The sequence below is a fragment of the Periplaneta americana genome, chromosome 7 (genome assembly GCF_040183065.1).
Source record: "Periplaneta americana isolate PAMFEO1 chromosome 7, P.americana_PAMFEO1_priV1, whole genome shotgun sequence".
Taxonomy (NCBI): Eukaryota; Metazoa; Arthropoda; class Insecta; order Blattodea; family Blattidae; genus Periplaneta; species Periplaneta americana.
The window spans coordinates 162751479-162771362 of NC_091123.1; the positions used below are offsets into that span (position 1 = coordinate 162751479).

At 32.8% G+C, this 19884-nt stretch overlaps 1 protein-coding gene across 4 annotated transcripts in view; it reads left to right on the plus strand.

Annotated features, from left to right (window-relative positions):
* Window positions 1–19884, plus strand: part of LOC138703664 (15-hydroxyprostaglandin dehydrogenase [NAD(+)]-like) — a 161302-nt gene that overhangs the window by 54745 nt on the left and 86673 nt on the right. Inside the window, exon 1 of one of the 4 annotated variants that reach the window (XM_069831733.1) lies at window positions 6506–6641. The exons of 1 other annotated variant lie outside the window; for it this stretch is intronic. The gene's annotated coding sequence lies outside the window, so the exon portion shown is untranslated. Of the gene's footprint in view, window positions 1–6505; window positions 6646–19884 lie in introns of those variants that run through there. 2 more of the 4 variants (XM_069831734.1, XM_069831732.1) reach the window with 2 other exon arrangements.

Genomic DNA, 19884 nt, shown 5'->3' on the forward strand with positions numbered 1-19884 from the left:
TTCTCATTCTTTATGAAACCACCTCTTACTGCTTGTAGAGACAGAGTTTGTAGAGGAACATGATACCGCTACGTGAATGAAACACACAGCAATGTACCCGTTTCCTTTGGTCACCGCTGGTTTAAAGTGACAACACTAGCCTATTTCCTAAACGTAATTACAGTACTGTAGTTTTGTTAATCGACTACAGAACTCGGTGATATTATGTTAGTGTTACGAGAATGAAATTCATGGCCGTAAAAATGCCGCTTGAAAGCAACCTCATATAAGTAGCAAAATTTGATTTGTTATATTGAATTATTTCAAAGTTACAATTGCTTGTTTGTCAAAATGCGTATACGATAACGTTATGCAATTTGTTTTCTTTTGTTTTGTGTGTTTTTGGGAAATATGATTTAAATTAATGCTCCGCCATAAATGTTGTAACTAAAACCTTGTGCATCCCTCGTGTTTATCGTACGGCTCGTCCTCCCCCCACACGTTACCTGCACTTTGTTTACGTTTTCACTATGCCTAAACGAGACGCTCTATTGTATTTAAATGATTGTAAGTCACAGGTATCATAAATAGGATTTACATACCCTCCACGACATTACAACAAACTAGATTAAAATGATAACTAGTAACACATTCGCAATACCTATATTTACAGTATATACAGATGCCAAATCTGGATTTTGAAGCACTGGGGCAAATCAAGAATCACAAGATTAGAATAGTAATATGCGTTACAAGAGTGGTATGTTGAAGTTTTCATGTTCGAGGAAAAGTTTGATAAAGCGAAACGTAGTTGAGCTTTTTTAATTTCCGAGAATTGAAAGAAAACATACCGCTCGTGTATCGTACATTATTTTGTGCGAAGATCGTTTATTACATACCTGAGAGAGGAATTTCTAATTAGTTGCAATGAAATCTCCATCTTGGTTTCTGTTCAATGACGGCAAATTTGCAAAACAAAAATATCTATCTTCAACATTGTTGCTTTAAAATGTTTTCTGTGTTTACTATACTCCAGCAGGCCGTCATATACGTCTGTCTTTTTTTTTCCCCCAGTCTATAAATGCGAACTTAAAACACGCGGTAAGGTTATGTAATGAGCCTGGAATCTTGTTGATTTTTTCACGGCTTCCTTAATGTTACTTGCATCACGAATGCAGTAACTTTAGTGGAGTTGTAAAGTTTACTTAATTTTTGCAAATATATAAAACAATAATTAACAGTTCAATTTAGGTGAAATTGCAGTGGTAAGTTTCCAATTTATAATTGTTACTATATTGAAAGTCTCTAAAAATAATACGTTAAAAGCCTAAAGCAGTAAAATCAATATGTCACTTAAGCGGTAAGAAGAGGGAAATTGTTATGTGTGTTAGGTTGGGAATACTGAATGTAGAATTTTAGACTTTCCGCGGAATGGTTTTGTGCGGAAACCAAGCAAATACGCACGATCTCGCACAAATGTATTTTTTAAGGTAAAACAACTAAATATATATATGGTATGATCAAAACAACGAAGACTTTCCCAAGAAACTAAAAACTGAACCCCTATTAAGAAAAAAATTCAAATATAGAACTAACTCGATGCAACATTCAGTACAGGGAATCAAATCAAGGATGACTGAGGCCGGAACGGATCACGGATCAACTCCATGATAGTTTGATGATGACGACGATGATGTATTATTATTATTATTATTATTATTATTATTATCATTATTATTAACGGAAGTATAAAAATTGGAAATTCATCCTTTGAAAAGGTGGAAAAATTCAAATTCCTGGGGGCAACAGTAACAAATATAAATGAAACTCGGGAGGAAATTAAACAAAGAAAAAATATGGGAAATGCCTGGTATTATTCGGCTGAGAAGCTTTTATCATCCAGTCTGCTGTCAAAAAAATCTGAAAGTTAGAATTTATAAAACAGTTACATTACCGGTTGTTCTTTGTGGTTGTGAAACTTGGACTCTCACTTTTAGAGAGGAACATAGGTTAAGGGTATTTGAGAATAAGGCGCTTAGGAAAATATTTGGGGCTAAGAGGGATGAAGTTACAGGAGAATGGAGAAAGTTACACAACACAGAATTGCAGGCATTGTATTCTTCATCTGACATAATTAGGAAGAAGTTTGAGATGGGTAGGGCATGTAGCACGTATGGGCGAATCCAGAAATGCATACAGAGTGTTAGTGGGGGGGGGGCCGGAGGGAAAAAGACCTTTGGGAAGGCCGAGACGTAGATGGGAATATAATATTAAAATGGATTTGAGGGAGATGGGGTATGATGGTAGAGATTGGATTAATCTTGCTCAGGATAGGGACTGATGGCGGACTTATGTAAGGGCGGCAATGAACCTCTGGGTTCTTTAAAAGCCAGTAAGTAAGCAAGTTATTATTATTATCATCATTATCATTATTATTATTCTTATTATTATTATTATTGTAACTAATTTCATAGCTACTATCCTACTCTGATCTTTTACTTCTTCTTGCACCTTTTCGTCATTGCAACAAAATTTAAAACAATGCAATATTCAACGAGTTTCCCGTTAAATTTAAAGTTGAAACTTGATTATCGGTCACATTAAAGATGAGGACTTCTGAAGTCGTTCAGATATACTTTGAAGGTGACAAAAGGAAGAGTGATAACACTGCAACAAACTTCGTACTCGATAGATAAAAATAACGAAAATAAGTTATGTAATTCTAAGTTGATCAGCTCTGCAAACGAGACGAATAAAAATTTCGTAGCTAATACTAAGTTTCAATAATGAGTTTTATTTAATAATAGGCTACTCTGCTTCTGTGGTAAGAAAATAGAAAATATTATTTTATTACATAAATCAAGCTATACTTATTTTGTATCAAACTAAACGTATTAATATCTTATCTTAACAGAGCTTGAATTGTCTTTATCCTCCACTGTTCTCCATCCAGTATTCGCGACATTTAAAATACAAAAGAATGCATTTCCTATTATATCATGAAAAAATCAATGAATTAAACAAACAAGTTATTTACTGGTATTTAATACACACATACTAAGTGGAAATTTTCGTCGCCACAAGGAACATAAAAGGCGTCAGAATTGCGACAAGTAGCCACATCTGGCAACTCTGTTCGCGACTTTCCTGGTATAGCTCTTTGGCTTGTTTGTTTTGCTTCTACCAAAATTTCGATAGGAATTTAAATGCAGTTCATTTCTACAAATTAATCTCAGACAAAACCATAAACACTTTTGTTTCATTTTCCTACCATAGTAACCGATTATGACGTTTTCCCTGCCATAGTAACTGATTAAGACGTTTCTCAATTGTTATTTTATCTACAAATTCTCAATAGTTTCTGTTCAAACAACATGCAAAATACAATTATTAATTTATTTTCTCTTAAGATATACGATTCAAAATAAATAAAACATTGTACAATGCACAGCCGTTATAAGAATTCAACATGCTGACATGGGTAACTAAACGAGCGTCGCTCGTTTAGTTGTATTGTATTGTATTGTATTTATTAACATTCCATGGTATTCATACATTCCTTTACAGCTAGAATATGGAACAAGTCAAAAAACTTAATACTATTATAAAGTCTTAATTTATAGCCACAGTCTAAATGAAATATATATTTTATTTATTTTATTGGGTTATTTTGCGACGCTGTATCAACATGTAGGTTATTTAGCGTCTGAATGAAATGAAGGTGATAATGCCGGTGAAATGAGTCCGGGGTCCAGCACCGAATGTTACCCAGCATTTGCTCGCATTGGGTTGAGGAAAACCCCCGGAAAAACCTCAACCAGGTAACTTGCCCCGACCGGGATTCGAACCCGGGCCACCTGATTTCGCGGCCAGACGCGCTGACCGTTACTCCACAGGTGTGGACGATGAAATATATACAGACGAGATTTACAATATAGTTCACTATTACAACACAAAGTTTTAGTATCAATTTCATGAAGTGTTGTTGAATGTCATGAATTCACCTACAGAATAGAAGGCGTGAGAAATTAGGTACTTCTTTAATTTGGCCCTAAATAATCTTATGTTTTCAGTTTCATTTTTTATATCCATAGGGAGGCTATTAAAAATTTTTACTGCCATATAACGCACTCTTTTTTGATAGCGCGATAGACTAGCCGATGGAGTACGAAAGTCATTTTTTACGTGTATTTATGCTATGAACTGTTGAATTATTTACAAAGTTTTCACGATTACATACGATGAAGATTATTAATGAAAAGATATACTGACAAGCTATGGACATTATTTGTACATACATACATATATACATAGCCACATTGACTTTTATATATATGATAATAAGATTCCATAGCAACATGTTGTGAAGTATTTTATACCATAATTTTGATTTTACACACAGTTTTCTATATTTCCTTAGATACTACACTGTATTCAATGAAGTAGGCTTTGACCGATTCAAATGTAGTACAGATTATTATAAATTCATTTTCTACATTTTTAAACAAATTTCGTTAAATAGACGAAAGGTAGATAAAATACTGTAGTCAACACGTCACAAAACTAGCTTTAGTAACTCGGTCGTGTTCTTACGTAAAACTTTCGTTACTAAGGGTCCATTTTTGTAACTAATTATCTAAATAATTACTACTAGGACATAAAAATATCAGAGATAAGCAATGACTGGTCGACAATGCCCGGGTTACAAGCAAAAGCTGCGATATCACCTGGAAATATGCAACAAACTTCAGAAGACTGACTTTCATTTGTCAGGTAATTTTCTTTCCCCTATTGATGAAGTAATGTTACGTAGTAATAATACTTAGTCATTAATTGATGTAATAATGATTATGTCTTTTATTCTTTGTATCAATTTGTGCTCCTATCTAAAGTCGATGAAATCTGTGATGGCGATATGGAATAGATAAGACATTGTAGAGGTTGTTTTATCAGACAGAAGGTGAAGCATCCCTAACCACTTAAGCCTAGATAGGTTTTTTGTGCACCCGTGATGGAATGAGTTGCGTGCTGATTGTGTTGACCGATTCCAACATCCGCCACATCACTCATTCCTCTCCAGTCATCAAAGCCCTATACCAGTGATGTCAAAGCAAGAGCATTTTTCTGACCTTGGTGTTGTGCGCGGGCATCAAGCGCTAGGTATGGAAGGAGGAATAAGTAGTCAGTTGGCTTAAGAAAAAAGTGCTGCACAAACTTCAAACAGAACGTGAAATTTTATGTCGTTATTTTTATATGGCTTCTTTCTGTTTGATATTATCTATATTGTTTGTAAAACAAAAGTAGGTATTTACACCAATTTCTTAATATTGCACTTGTATTTTGAACGTTAATACATAATAAAGATTTAAGAAGGAATATTCACATAAATTTCATAGTAGTTTAACTATACTGTAGTAAGTGAAAGAAACACATCATTTATAAAGAAAGTGATTTCCCAGGGAAAGAGACCGAGTATGATATGGTAAGTTGAAATTGATGTTGATGGTATCTTTAGCCTTATAAAAGTAATCAATAAACTAATCAAAACAATATTATAATACAAAGCAAAGTTATCTACGTGGTCTATCTGTTTTAAATGTAACTAATATTCCATAACAAATCTCTTATCGCATTATGCTTTTAAGGTGATGTTGGTGCACAACTTCCTATCATCAGAATATTAAATTATTTTCTCGAAATCTGCTGAAGCTATAGAGGTGACATTTTTACAACACATGGGAACGTATCTTTCGCTTATGATGTAGCAGTAGTTGCTTTGTTAATTCATTTCCTTACAAACAATTTCCATGCGAATATTTTCAAAATTTTCGATACACTATCTTCACTAATACGTATATTATACGGTATATTAGATTTCCGAAAACATTCTGTAAGGCTACTAAATAAATAGGCCTATATCTGAAAATTTCACTTTTCTATAAGAAAAGTTGAGAAAATATTTCTAATTGCTTGCTTTCATATTTTCATATCTTACTGTTACAATTTTGTGCTACACGTGTTTATTATTGTAGGAGAAAGAAATTTGAGTGAGGAACAGTCAGTTATTGTCGGGTGACAGAAGGTATAAGATCGAATAGCTAGAATGTCCAAATTCAGTAAACCATTGAAAAGTAAACTTTATGCTTACGTTAGTGAATTTGGTGCCCATGTGTTTTCAACCGATGGAACGTTTTTTATGTAAGGTGTGTAAAAAGACAGTTAATCACGAGAAACAGTATTTTATAAGTGAACATGTGACACCTATGAAGTAAATATGTGAGTTATGTTGACATAATTGAAATTTATTGCTAAAATATATTATGTATTTTAAAATTTATAATGCCTTTTTCAAATACCATTGTGCCTTTTTTACGTTTTTATTACCTTTTTTTTGCCTGCCTATTTTAACTTTATAAATGCCTAAACATCAGGACTCTTGCTATAATATTTTCGTTCAGGTTGATTAGTCCTTATTCCTTTATCTCACAGTTGCTGAATCCTTAAAAAATCTATTTACGAGCCTCTCCTGATATGTGTAAGTACAAATGACTTGCCAAACACTTCTTAGAGATAATAATTATTGCAGTATAGTGATAACATACGAAGCTCGCAAGAACAGGCGATTCAGTTCTTGTACCAAGCAGCGTGCACACATCGATAGCGTGAGTATGTGATATAGTAGTCTATGTACTGTAGTAGATAATGTGTTAATAAGGAAGCTACTAAAATATATTTCATATGAATGTGATCACACGGTCCATTTATATGCTTGATAGCGGAGACAGTTTGTCGTCTACCAAATGAGTGTGAAGTCAATATTCCAGATAGCGATTTTGTTATATCAGTTCCAGTTACTTTCATGGGTGCGTCTGAAGGAACGAAGAACAATACATTCACTGTCTCTTCTGTTTAGAATCGTGCATACTTCTAATCCGAATTATCTGTTATCGCGCTTTCAATTTCTTACAACTCTTCGAAACCGGCATCAAGCACTTCTTTCTATACGTCATCATAGAACGTCTTTATACTCATCTTCCTATACTGTAGAAATACCTCTCCTCTGGAATTCGTTACCTAATGACGCCAGGGACTGCCGGACTTATCACAATTCAAAATTAAATTGGAAAATTTTTTCTTGGTTAATGTTTTTTTAGGCATTGCTAGAAGTATTGATTTGTGTTTTTTTTTCTTTTTCTTTTTTAATCTAGATTAAAATCGCAAGTTTCTTGTTTATGTTAGTTAATTAGTTGGGATGCAATTAATTATGATACTTAATCACTCATTTAAAGTTTGTGTGACTGCAACCTGTGTATATTTTTGTGTGGCTTTACTTTGTTTATAGTTTTTTCTCTCTCTCTATTTATTTCTTGTGTAGCTTTACTTTGTATATAGTGTATTTTTTCTGTTTATTTCTATTATTGTATTTGTATTCCTGGTGTTGTGGAAGAGAAGGCCTGATGGTCTTAACTACACCAGAATAAATAAATAAATAAATAAATAAATAAATAAATAAATAAATAAATATTTTATGTATAGAATACAACTTATTTATAAGGTTATTTGAAACAATGTATATGGAATTTTAATGTTTCAGTGTGCTCTAATTGTATACTTGTTAAAATTGCATTTAATAATCCAACGTTAAAGGAACACTCCGCTAAAAATAACAACTTTTTTCCTAATAATTTTAAACCAAATTTTGAGAGCATGTTTACTGTGTAAAGGACTAACAAAACCCAAATTTTGAACTCCCAAATGTTTTTACTTTTGATTTTTTTCTTTTGTAAATACTTTAAAAGTAAAGTTTTTAGTAGAAGATCTCAATTTTTAAGCTACCTTTTTGGTTACATTCACAAGACATAGAGAAATATTTCTATGCATTCATTTTATGAAATATCTCTTTTATACACTTTCAATTCTTTTTTTAATTTTGAATATGTTATTTTGTCTTTAATTCATAAAAAATATTAATAAAATAATTAGCATTTCTTATAAAGTAAACGCATAGAAACATGCAGCTATCTCATAAATACTTGCAGTAAAAATTTTATCCAGACTGATAAATATTTGACATAAAAAGTTAATGTTGAATGAAGAAAAATAAATTTACGAGAAAGTGAGTTTGAAAGTAAAATGAATATTTACATAACACATACTTATTAAAATTCTTCTCCGCTACAATCATATAGTAACTTCAGGGAGCCAACTTTAGAATAAAAAAGTTACTAGATTTGTAATTACAAATTAAAAAAAATATATTTGATGAAGAAATAATTTCGACAGCTCTTTAAATGCCACGCACCTTCACAGTCTTAATTTTAAAACATTTTAAACATATTTATAATCAGAATGAACTAAATCTATTTGAGGTATGAAAAACACACATTCTAAAGAAGTGAAATAAGCAATAGTTTTTTTTTGGAAAATTTTCATGATTTTCAGTGGAGTCTCCCCTTGAATAAAGATATATTCCTATATTAACATATTCGTGCAAAGATATTTCGTTGGAGTCCAAGATCACAGCTGAATAAAGTATCTTACTTCAGAGAAAGAAGGCATAACTTATTATACTTTTTAGATGTAATCCTTATGCTATTTCTCTTCATATTCTATTCATTGAACACACGGACTTTTTAATCAGAAAATGCACTTGATATGAAACAAGACATTAAATACTGTTACCTCGTTAGTTGAAATATTCTGAACTCAAATTTCTATATATATTTTAACTAATGAATAATTACGTGCATCCTTAATCCATCAATTTTCCACCGCCAAACCACCATCATCATCAAGTGTTTATCTAAAGGGTTCGATTGTGTTGATCACAATTTAATTTTACCAAAATTAGAATTATGATATTCGAAGGAACACATTAAATATTTTCAGAACATATCTTCATGGTAAAAGGCAATTAGTTGCAATAGGTGAAGTCTCTGCGGTACATATTATGGTGTTCCACAAGGCTCAGTAATTGGTCCTCTAATAGCAATTAATGACCTTCCTGAGTTCATTAAAGCATAACAATTATGTATGCGGATGACACTACTTTCCTATGTTCCAGCTATGCTCTGAATGAATTACATGCTCTTATCAACGATATTCTATCACAGATGGCTTTATGGTTTGAATCTAATGGCTTCTTTCTTAATCAAGAAAGGACCATCAACATAACTTTTAGCCTAAATCATCTAATAAATAAGGACAACAGGCAAAACCATACGAAATTTCTAGGACTTTTTATAGACTACAGTTTAACATGTGATAATCATAACGAATATATGTACTTTATACTCGACATAATATCGACAATTACTCATTAGGGTCAATATACATGATCATGAAATTAGAAACAGTGAACAAATTAGTATTCCGTACCGTAGATTACATAAGAGCAACACAAACTTTTCTGTTATGGGGTTAAATTTATAGGGAATAACCTTCCTAGTCAATATTATATGTTACCAATCAATAACTTTAAAACTAGATTTTATAATTGGTTATTAATAATACTTTTTACTCTGTTGGCGAGTTTTTAACACAAATTTGCATGAAATTGTTTTTTAATAAATTAATTTAACTACATTAAGTTACAATTCATACATTAAGGGTGAAGTGTTTTCATAGTTTTAATTAGGCCTAAATTTTAATAATATTTTTGTTTTTCAAATCTGTTTTTATCTGTGACTAAGCCTATTACTGTATGTTTAATGCCTAATAAATTGAATTGAATTGGATTGAATCAACTTTATCGTTTTCGGAGACTGTCGCAATGTACATGAATTTTAAAAAGAAACAAATGTATTCGTCTCATTATATTCGCATGGAAGAATAAGATACTAAGTTCATAACAAAAACATTATTATTATTATTATTATTATTATTATTATTATTATTATTATTACTTTATAATAATAATAATTATTACTATTATTATTATTATTATTATTATTACTACTACTACTACTGCTACTACTACTACTACTACTACTACTACTACTACTACTACTACTACTACTAACTACTATTCCTTATTAATAAGGAATAATATATTGGGCTGCTCAGAAGCGAAGTCATTGATTTAGATCTATTGATTTGTTTATGTGTTACTAAACCAAAATAAACATTCAGGAAACTAATATCGGTGTTTAATTTCTATGATATTTTACATAGGCCCGGTTTCTTCAACCTTTGTTAAAATGCACCTAACATAGCGTTAATTAACTGTAAGTTAAAAGTATGAATTGCTGTTAAAAATATTGCGTTTCTTCAACTTTACATTTCACATTTTAACATTCTGTTTGTTAACTCTCTGTTAGGACCAGAGATTCTGGAGTTTAACAATAACCTATAACCAAGTATAGGCTCATTTCTGTTTTCTGATCTCTGATAATTGCGATTCTCGCTTGTTTCCGTTGTTTGATTCAGAGAGGGTAGAAGTCTTTCTATTCTCTCAGGTGTGATTTCTGCTTCCTTCCTCGTCTGTATCACAAGAGCGTGGAGCGGCGTATTGGTATTGCTGTTATGAAATGGAAAACACTGGAACAAAAAGAAATCGTGGGACTAATTTCTCTTCGTTCGAGAGAAGCCTTCTGCTGGAAATTATTTCGCTGTATAAACCAATTAATGAGAATAAAGAAACGAACGGATCTAAGTTGAAAGCGAAAAGTGAGGCTTGGCAGAAAATAGCCTATACCTTTGTATGAACTTCTGGTCTGTCAAATCACAGAAATCATCCCCTCTGTTTATGTATTCATGGATATCATTTTCTAAATAATCCAGATATATAAGTTCAACATCTAACGCACCAGCCATATTGGATACTTCTATGCTATATTATATTATATTATATTATATTATATTATATTATATCAGAAGTTACTGTAATAACATTATAGCATTATGTCCATCTACAGAAACTACACTTTCTAATGGTGAAATAATAATTAATTACACAAATCGGTTAATTTAGCTTCCGATATTACTTCATACAAACACAGAAACATTCTCTGTAGGCTATCTTTCATAGCTTTCGATTGTTGCTGTCCAAGGCCACTTATAGACGAAGTCATTTGTTTTTTAATTCATTACACGGCCTTAGATGGCAGTTATTTTAATTTTAAAACTCATTTATCTCATTAAATATCAGTCCTATTAAACTTTTTTCAAGGAATAAAACTTATCGCAAATTATTTTTAAAGAAAGTTTTGTTATGTAACATTTTTCACAAAAATCAATAATAAGCGAGATATTTCGATTTATTTAATTCAGACCCCCTTATAACCCCCCTTTTAAATAATGTATTTTGAATGCCATATAGCCTAAACTCTAAGTTACAACGAACTTAATTTATATTCCAATTTTCATCGAAATCCGTTCATCCATTATCGCGTGAAAAGGTAACAAACATACAGACAGACAGAGAGAGACAGACATACAAACAAAAATAAAAAAAAGCGATTTTCGGTTTCAGGGTAGTTAATTATGTATGTTAGGACCCATTATTTTTGGAAAATCGAAAATTACCACAAAAATTTCGGCTACAGATTTATTATTAGTATAGATTTTTTTAGTAGGTTATTTTACGACGCTTTATCAACATCTTAGGTTATTTAGCGTCTGAATGAGATGAAGGTGATAATGCCGGTGAAATGAGTCCGGGGTCTAACACCGAACGTTACCCAGCATTTGCTCACATTGGGTTGAGGGAAAACCCCGGAAAAACCCTCAACCAGGTAACTTGTCCCGACCGGGAATCGAACCCGGGCCACCTGGTTTCGCAGCCAGACGCGCTGACCGTTACTCCACAGGTGTGGACCTATTAGTATAGATTATGCTTCTTTTCAAACAGAGCTTGTGAGTCTTGTTTTTCGAAATGTTACCGGGTTTATTTTTGCAGTAAGTGGGTGTGTTTGTTGTACGCTGATGGCGAAGTTTAGGTTTGAAATGTATTATTGAACCTAATAATATTTTACAATGCCAAAAATATAACATTTCTTAGCTATCAGGAGAAATCGTTGTAGCCTATACAGACAGACAGAAAGCATATTCAAAATCATACTTATGTTATGAAGGATGTTAAAATTATAGTCTGATCCGTGAAAATGAAAATCGTAGATGATTAAAATGGCTACTACAAATCAACAGCGAGCACAATGTGTTCTTTGGTATGCTAAATTTGAGAGTGTTAAAAGAGTTCAAAGGAAATTTCGACGTGAATATATGATGTGCGCAATGTGCCTAAATACGATTCCGTAATTTAGTCGTATCGAACATTTGTAGAAACAGGTTCTGTGTTAAAAAAACATTCAGGAGATCGCAGACGAAACCCAGTACGAGAAGCAGCTATCTCTTGGCTTGGCCTCCAAACTCCCCAGATATAATCCCTCCTGACTTCTTCGTGTAGAGTTTTGTTAAAGACATTGTCTATTCACAGAAATCCAGGAATATTGATGATCTAAGAGTAAAAATTACTCAATCTTTTCAACAAATCACCTCTCTTATGTTATAACGGACTTGGGCTGAATTGCGTCACCGTTATGAGTTGTGTAGGGTGCGCAATGGGGTTCATGTTGAGCTCTGAGGTATCTCCCATCTCTCAATGTTGTTTCCATAAAGTTTCAACAAATAAAGTTCCGTAGTAAATGTTTTGCGGTGTTTTTATTTTATCCATACCCAAACGAATCACCCTGTATTATTACTATTATTATTATTATTATTATTATTATTATTATTATTATTATTATTATTATTATTATTATTATTTAGCTAGTAACCAAGTGAGTACAAATGCAAAAGTATACAACAAAAAATGTTTCTAGCCACTACAGCAAGAGCCAGGCTCGTGTACGGTGGTCTTAGCCAATGATACAACATAAAATTTACAAAAGCCAGTTTACTAAATAACTAATTCATTTAAATCAGACCGATAACTAACACTCAGGAGAAAAAAGAAAGACAAAAAGAGAGAACAAGCACATTTAATATAAATTGACAATCAGACAGAAAAAAATGGCATTCAATAAAAACGTGAATATAGTGGACAGAAATAAAAAGGTAAAAAATACACACATTTGTTAATATTACATATCATGAATAATTTTATAAATTTCTTTTTTAAAAGGTCCAATTTTAAAATATTTCAAATTTGGAAAATGATTTGTAATTTCATTATAAAGTCTTGGGCCGAAACTAGCACCGTGTTTAAATGCTGCACTTGTATGAGATTTAGGCTCAATTAATGGGAAAGTAGACTTCTGTTTTCGAGTATGATATTCATGTCGATTAGATTTATGTTTTATTTGATTTCTGTGGTAGTAAGTTAGTGAACTACATTTATAAATTTATTCGATAATTAATACTTTAAACTAGGCCTATGTACAAATTAAATTTGTTGGGTATCCATATTTTTGGTCAGACAAATTTTCATTAATCTTTTGTGTAATAAAATTAATGGATTAAATACAGATAATGCTACTCCACCCCAATTTATTATACCATATTGTATTAAAGCTAAAAATATTATTCTCGGTATATCCTTAGTGATACAATTTCGAAGTACACGAATTTTTAAATTGTCTTTCTATTATTTGTACACATAAAATCAATTTGTTCATTATAACGTAAATGCTGATCTATAATAATTCCTAAATATATCATTTGTATGGACGGTGTTAGTTGTGGACAATTGCAATAATATTACTTGTTAATTCATTACATTAAGTATTTTATGTATTATTAAGTGATAATTATTCATAAATATAGTTAAATCGTGAATTAATAGTTATAGAGAATGGAATATAGATAGTTTTATTAGTATTTAAGGACAGGAAATTAGAGTCAAGCCAATTTTTCACTACGTTAATTTCATTCTTGACGTTTAAATAAGTTTCTTAATTAAATGTTAGTATAGTATCGTCTGCAAAAGAAAATATATTGTACCACCATATTTCTTTAGAACAAAATAGATAAGAATATGAATTTGCTTAATTACTATTAGATTACGTTTTTGCTTAAATGCCAATTATTTACCACAAAAAATATATTATTTTATGTTTTGTCATATCAAATTTCATATTTTGACACAAAATTCTTCATACTAGAAGACAGTCCTATTAATAACAGTGACTCTGATTGTCATAAAGAGGTCGTGCGATAACACAATACGTGATTTGTGGTGCTAACATGATAAAGCAATTTTTTGTGCACTGTAACCATTACACGTCTTTCACCCTCTCGTCGTTGCACATAGTAATTCGTTAACGTGACCTATCATTCTTTCTTGTTTGCCAGTAATCAAGATAACAGTAATCTTTGAAGACACGCAAATGTAAATAATTCATAATGATAAAGCAATGAATTGTTGACTCACAATTTATTATCAGTGATGAAAAAAAAAACAGAATGAGGGAGCCAAACTTCTATAAATAACATCTGTTTATGATGGTAGCCATGTTTATTCATTCATTCTGCCCAAGGGCAGGTCTTTCACTGAAAACCAGTTTTCTCCACTCTTTCCTATTTTCTGCCATCCTCTTTGTTCCTCATATGCTCCATATGTCGTCTAGGCTGTACTGGAATTGGTTCCCAAATCTGTGAATTAGTTCCCAGTTCGTCCCAGAGCTATAATCGAGTTGGTTCCAGGTTGATTTCTCCTGTGTACTGCAATTGGTTCCCGCGCTAGATCAAGACAGAAGACATTTCCCTTCCCATTTTATACAGACTTAGGACTGTCAACTACTGTCTACAGTAGTAGGCAGGTTAAAATGTTTTGTGCTTGGCGGACACGCTGCGTCTAATAACTTCACAATTTTATTTCTGTGCTGGTAAAAATTTGAAACAAACGTGTCGCAGGAATGCATATCTACTTACACTGCCATCGGAAAGCTTTTCTATCCAATCTTTCACAAAAGTTTCCTTTTGTCGCATTATCTTACGCCTACATTTACTTTTACTCCTAAGTTTAATGTAAGTATCGCACTGAACCTCATTCAGAGCATCTGCAAGTGCAAATATATTTGGGTGTGGGGCACAAAAGTGCGCATTAAGTTTATTGTGAAAAGATTCACAACAGTTGCTTGTTCGCTCTAAGGAAGAAGTAAACTCAGCCCATATTGGAGGTGGATGCTCACTTGTTTGTGTAATATAAGTATGGAGGAGGTAATCAAAGAACTAGTCCAATCGATCGTCTATAGGTTTGACAGCCATTAAGTCATTAACAAAACAATCTTCAACTTCTAGAGGAGCTAATAAAGGCAGTCCGAATATAGTTTTTAGAAGCTGACCAATTTCAGATTCCTTACTTTTAAATTCCGCACTCAAACCTAAGGATTGAATTTTCCTCCACCAAGATTGTGCAAGATGGAACGTACAACCTTTCAGTTTTGCATTAGGGAATACGTTTGAAATTCCATTTTGGATTGCTTTTTCGAAGTCGGCATAAACAACAACTGGATTTACATATTGTTTAATTGAATTGAAGGCGTAAGTATATGACGTCTCATGTTGATATTGTAACAAGAAAAACACCAAAGGTACAGCCTTGGATATATGAGCATGGGGAACCAACTCACGTTGTTGATATTTGAACATGGGGAACCAACTCACGTTGTTGATATTTTGTTTGGTAACCAACTGCAGAACAGCGGTCGTCTATCATCTGATATCTTCTTCTACCCCGAACTCTTCTCCCGTTCACTATTCCTTCCAGTGCATCCTTCAATAGGCAGTTTCTTCTCAGCCAGTGACACAACCAATTCCTTTTCCTCTTCCTGATCAGTTTCAGCAACATCTTTTCTTCACCCACTCTTTCCAACACAGATTCATTTCTTATTCTGTCTGTCCCCTTCACACGTTCCATTCTTCTCCATATCCACATTTCAAACGCTTCTATTTGCTTCTCTTCACGTCACAATGGCCTAGATCATATATACACAGAATGCTCTACCTTATAGGCTTTGACGGTAACAACTGCCATCTAGTTGTTACATAAGGAATCACGTCATAACTCCCATTTAAATTGCATTAGCGACTGTACAACCATCTCGTGTTCGTTTACGGTGGACGGGTGGCCATCCTGGCGGTTGTTCTCTTGAAATTGCTACCGATTTTAACATAGGCATGATCAATCTGTTATATACATAAATATATTATCTAGGGTAATGTTCATGTTTCTCCCTCACCAATGCCACACTCCATACAAAGCACTTCACCAGTCTCCTCCTTAGTTTTTCTTTTTCTAGAGATCTGCAGGATATGGTACTTTTTCTATTAAAATGTTACTGCTTATATTACACCCCAAGTATTTGAGTAGTAGGTTATTTTACGACGCTTTATCAACATCTTAGGTTATTTAGCGTCTGAATGAGATTAAGGTGATAATGCCGGTGAAATGAGTCCGCGGTCCAGCACCGAAAGTTACCCAGCATTTGCTCATATTGGGTTGAGGGAAAACCCCGGAAAAAACCTCAAACAGGTAACTTGCCTCGACCGGGAATCGAACCCGGGCCACCTGGTTTCGCGGCCAGACGCGCTGACCGTTACTCCACAGGTGTGGAACCCAAGTATTTGAAGCTGTCCACTTGCTCTATTGTCTCGTTTAGAATTCACAAGTTTATCTTCTTTATTTTTCTTCATATGACCATGCTCTTCGTCTTAATTTCATGTATCTACATCCCGTACTGCTCACAGCTGTCATTTAGCTCCAGTAGTAAAAAAATAAAAGTTTAGGCCCTATATAATTAGTTGAAATACATTTTAAAACAAATAAAATTAGTTGTATTACAAATTGAATAAATTTAAATGTATAGTCATGTTAAATACCCTATAGTTATTTTAATAGAAATGTAAAAAGATCGACTGGTTTTATGGTATGTTAAGTGTAAGAACTATGAAAATAGAAACAAAAAACATGATGAATGAAAACAAATTTAAGAAGAGTTAAATATGAAAAGAATTAAGTTAAAAAGGTGAGGAATCTAGCGCCACAGTTTTATCCTTAATAATTAAACAAAACACACACACTCCCAGAAAACATTAGGAATCCCAACTAAAGAAATTTATTCCTAAAAATGGCACAAAACATAATATCCCATACGATATTCGTCTTTCATCATCCTGAACTCAACTAAATTCTAACAATAATGTTGATTGGTTTAAACACGTTGTAGCAGAAAAATGTTGTCAACATTTCTTGTCAACATTCATACGATTTATTTCCAACTTATGTTGCCAACAAAGTTACGCCGGTGTAAAAGGGTCTTTAGACGTCTCTCTTCTTATCTGCATAAATATTAAAAATTACGTATGAAAATTCATAGATGTATAACAAAAAATAGAAAACTTACATGAATGTAATCGCTCTCGGCAGTCCTCTTCTTAACATAAATGCCAGTGGATCCAAAGTTCGCGGTTTGAAGACAGGTTGAGGGCAATGAACCTAGAAATAAGATTAAAAAATGTATCATACACAATGTCCTCTTTTACAATTGAAATGTAGCCGGAGGTGCAGTGTAACAGATGTACATTAACGAGAAAGATCGAGGAAAATGTATCATCCATTCTCTCACCCAAGTTCGCTAAATAATATATGACTTTATATATATTATGACTTTATATAAATTATGACTTTAGTAATAATAAAATTGAAGGGCTCCCTGCATAAAGAGTATGGCTCCACTTTTTGGTCAAATTAATGTTTTGCTTGTTTAATACGTTAAAAAAATATGCCCCATCGTTTAGTGCAGTAACGGTGTGACCACAATCTAGTAATATATAGTCACGAAGCTTCAGTTGCTGAGGGTACTAGGAACAATAGACTTGCAGGTACTATTTCCCATTGTTTGTAATGAGGCGATAGTAGAGACTGTAGTGGTTAGCAACTATCTATGGATGCATATTTACTACGTATTGAGCTTCGTGACTGTATATACTAGACTGTGGTGTCATTCCGAACATTTGGTAGTAAGTTACAGTGGAATTGGAGCTGTGTGAGTTCCAATAGTTTCGTTGTAAAAAGGAGGTAGCTCCTGGAGATATATACATGGAGAACCGTACGTAATGTCATTAATTTCAGGGTGTTATACTTTGAGATATTTCAAACAAAATGTTCTACACGATTTTTTTTTTTTTTTTTTTCGTTTTTGCTTCCTCTCCGAGACAAAAATTGTTTTATATGAAACATTTCATAGTGTGTTTTGGCAAAACAATTCTTGATTTTGATTCCCAATATGCTCAGTCAGTTAAAGAGAGCAGTATATTATGATAATGAATGACTGAAAGAATTTTGGTTTAGTTCTTTAAATGTGCTGAAATTTTATCAGATGAAATTTAACGTTTCATTCTGCAAAGGAATTTTAAAAGGTTACATTTGTTCGGATCAAATTTCTGCACATTTAAAGGACAAAACTAAAATCCTTTAAATAATTCATTATCACAATATACTGCTCTCTTAAATTGATTGAGCATATTGGGAATTAAATCAATGACTTTCCCAAAACACGCTATGAAATGCTTAACATAAAACAATTCTTTTCTCCAAAAGGAAGCAAGAACGAGCAAAATTGTATTGAACTCTGTTGTTTGAAATATCTGAAAGAATAACCCCTTGAAATTAATTATATATATATATATATATATATATATATATATATGCTATGTATTGTGTTCTAGCTTATAATATTCGCACAGTAAATGTGTGTTCAGTGCAAAATGTGCCTCATTATATACAATTTTATTGTAAAAAGAGGGTAGCTCCATTATTTGTTTATATTTTACTGATCTAAATTATTGACTGTAATAAATGAGTGCGTGATAAAATGAAACTACTAGGTATCTAGGACATACTCTGAAAAAAAGGAAAGAAGATTAGTTAAAATTTGAATTTTTTAGAAAGATGTTTGTTATTTTCCTCAGCTTTGTAAAAGTGGTGCTACCTCGTTTTTGCAGGGCACTCTTTAATTATTCAAAAAACTTCATCGATTTTTATTAGGTTACTTTACGACGTTGTATCAACATCTCAGGTTATTAGCGTCTGAATGAGATGAAGGTGATAATGACGGTGAAATGAGTCCGGGATCCAGCACCGAAAGTTACCCAGCATTTGCTCGTATTGGGTTGAGGGAAAACTCCGGACAAAACTTACCCTGACCGGGATTCGAACCCGGGCCACCTGGTTTCGCGGACAGACGCGCTGATCGTTACTCCACAGGTGTGGAAACTTCATCGATAACGCTAAAATTTGAATGAGGACATGACTGCGTTAATATCAAGAGGTGTAACTTATACAAAAGTTAACAGAGAATGCACATTGCATCTCTTTATTCAAAATATAAAATTGAGCTAAGAAAATTGAACATATTCTAAAATATAGAATTTTATTTAATTCACGGCCATATTAAGCTAGAAGTAGTAATCTTAAATATGTTGGGAGTGATATTTCGTATAATCATGCTGATGACCTACAAAATTAAATATCTAAATTTGAGTACAGTTGAGAAACTATCGAGTGTAATTATCCTTATAAAAATTGTAGAACATAATAATTAAAGGAAGTACAAAATTAATAAGGTTGTAGTTCACACCTGTGGAGTAACGTTTAGAGCGTCTGGCCGCGAAACCAGGTGGCCCGCGTTCGAATCCCGGTCGGGGCAATTTACCTGGTTGAGGTTTTTTCACGTGTTTCCACTAAACCCATTATGAGCAAATGCTGGGTAACTTTCGGTGTAGGACCCCGGACTCATTTCACCGACATTATCACCTTCATCTCATTCAGACGCTAAATAACCGAAGATGTTGATACAGCATCGTAAAATAACCCAATGAAATATAAGCTTGTACATTTCCTGATAGCTCCTCGCTGTTTTAAAGTGCAAGTTGTTCTTAATGCAGTATAACATCGTTCTGTGT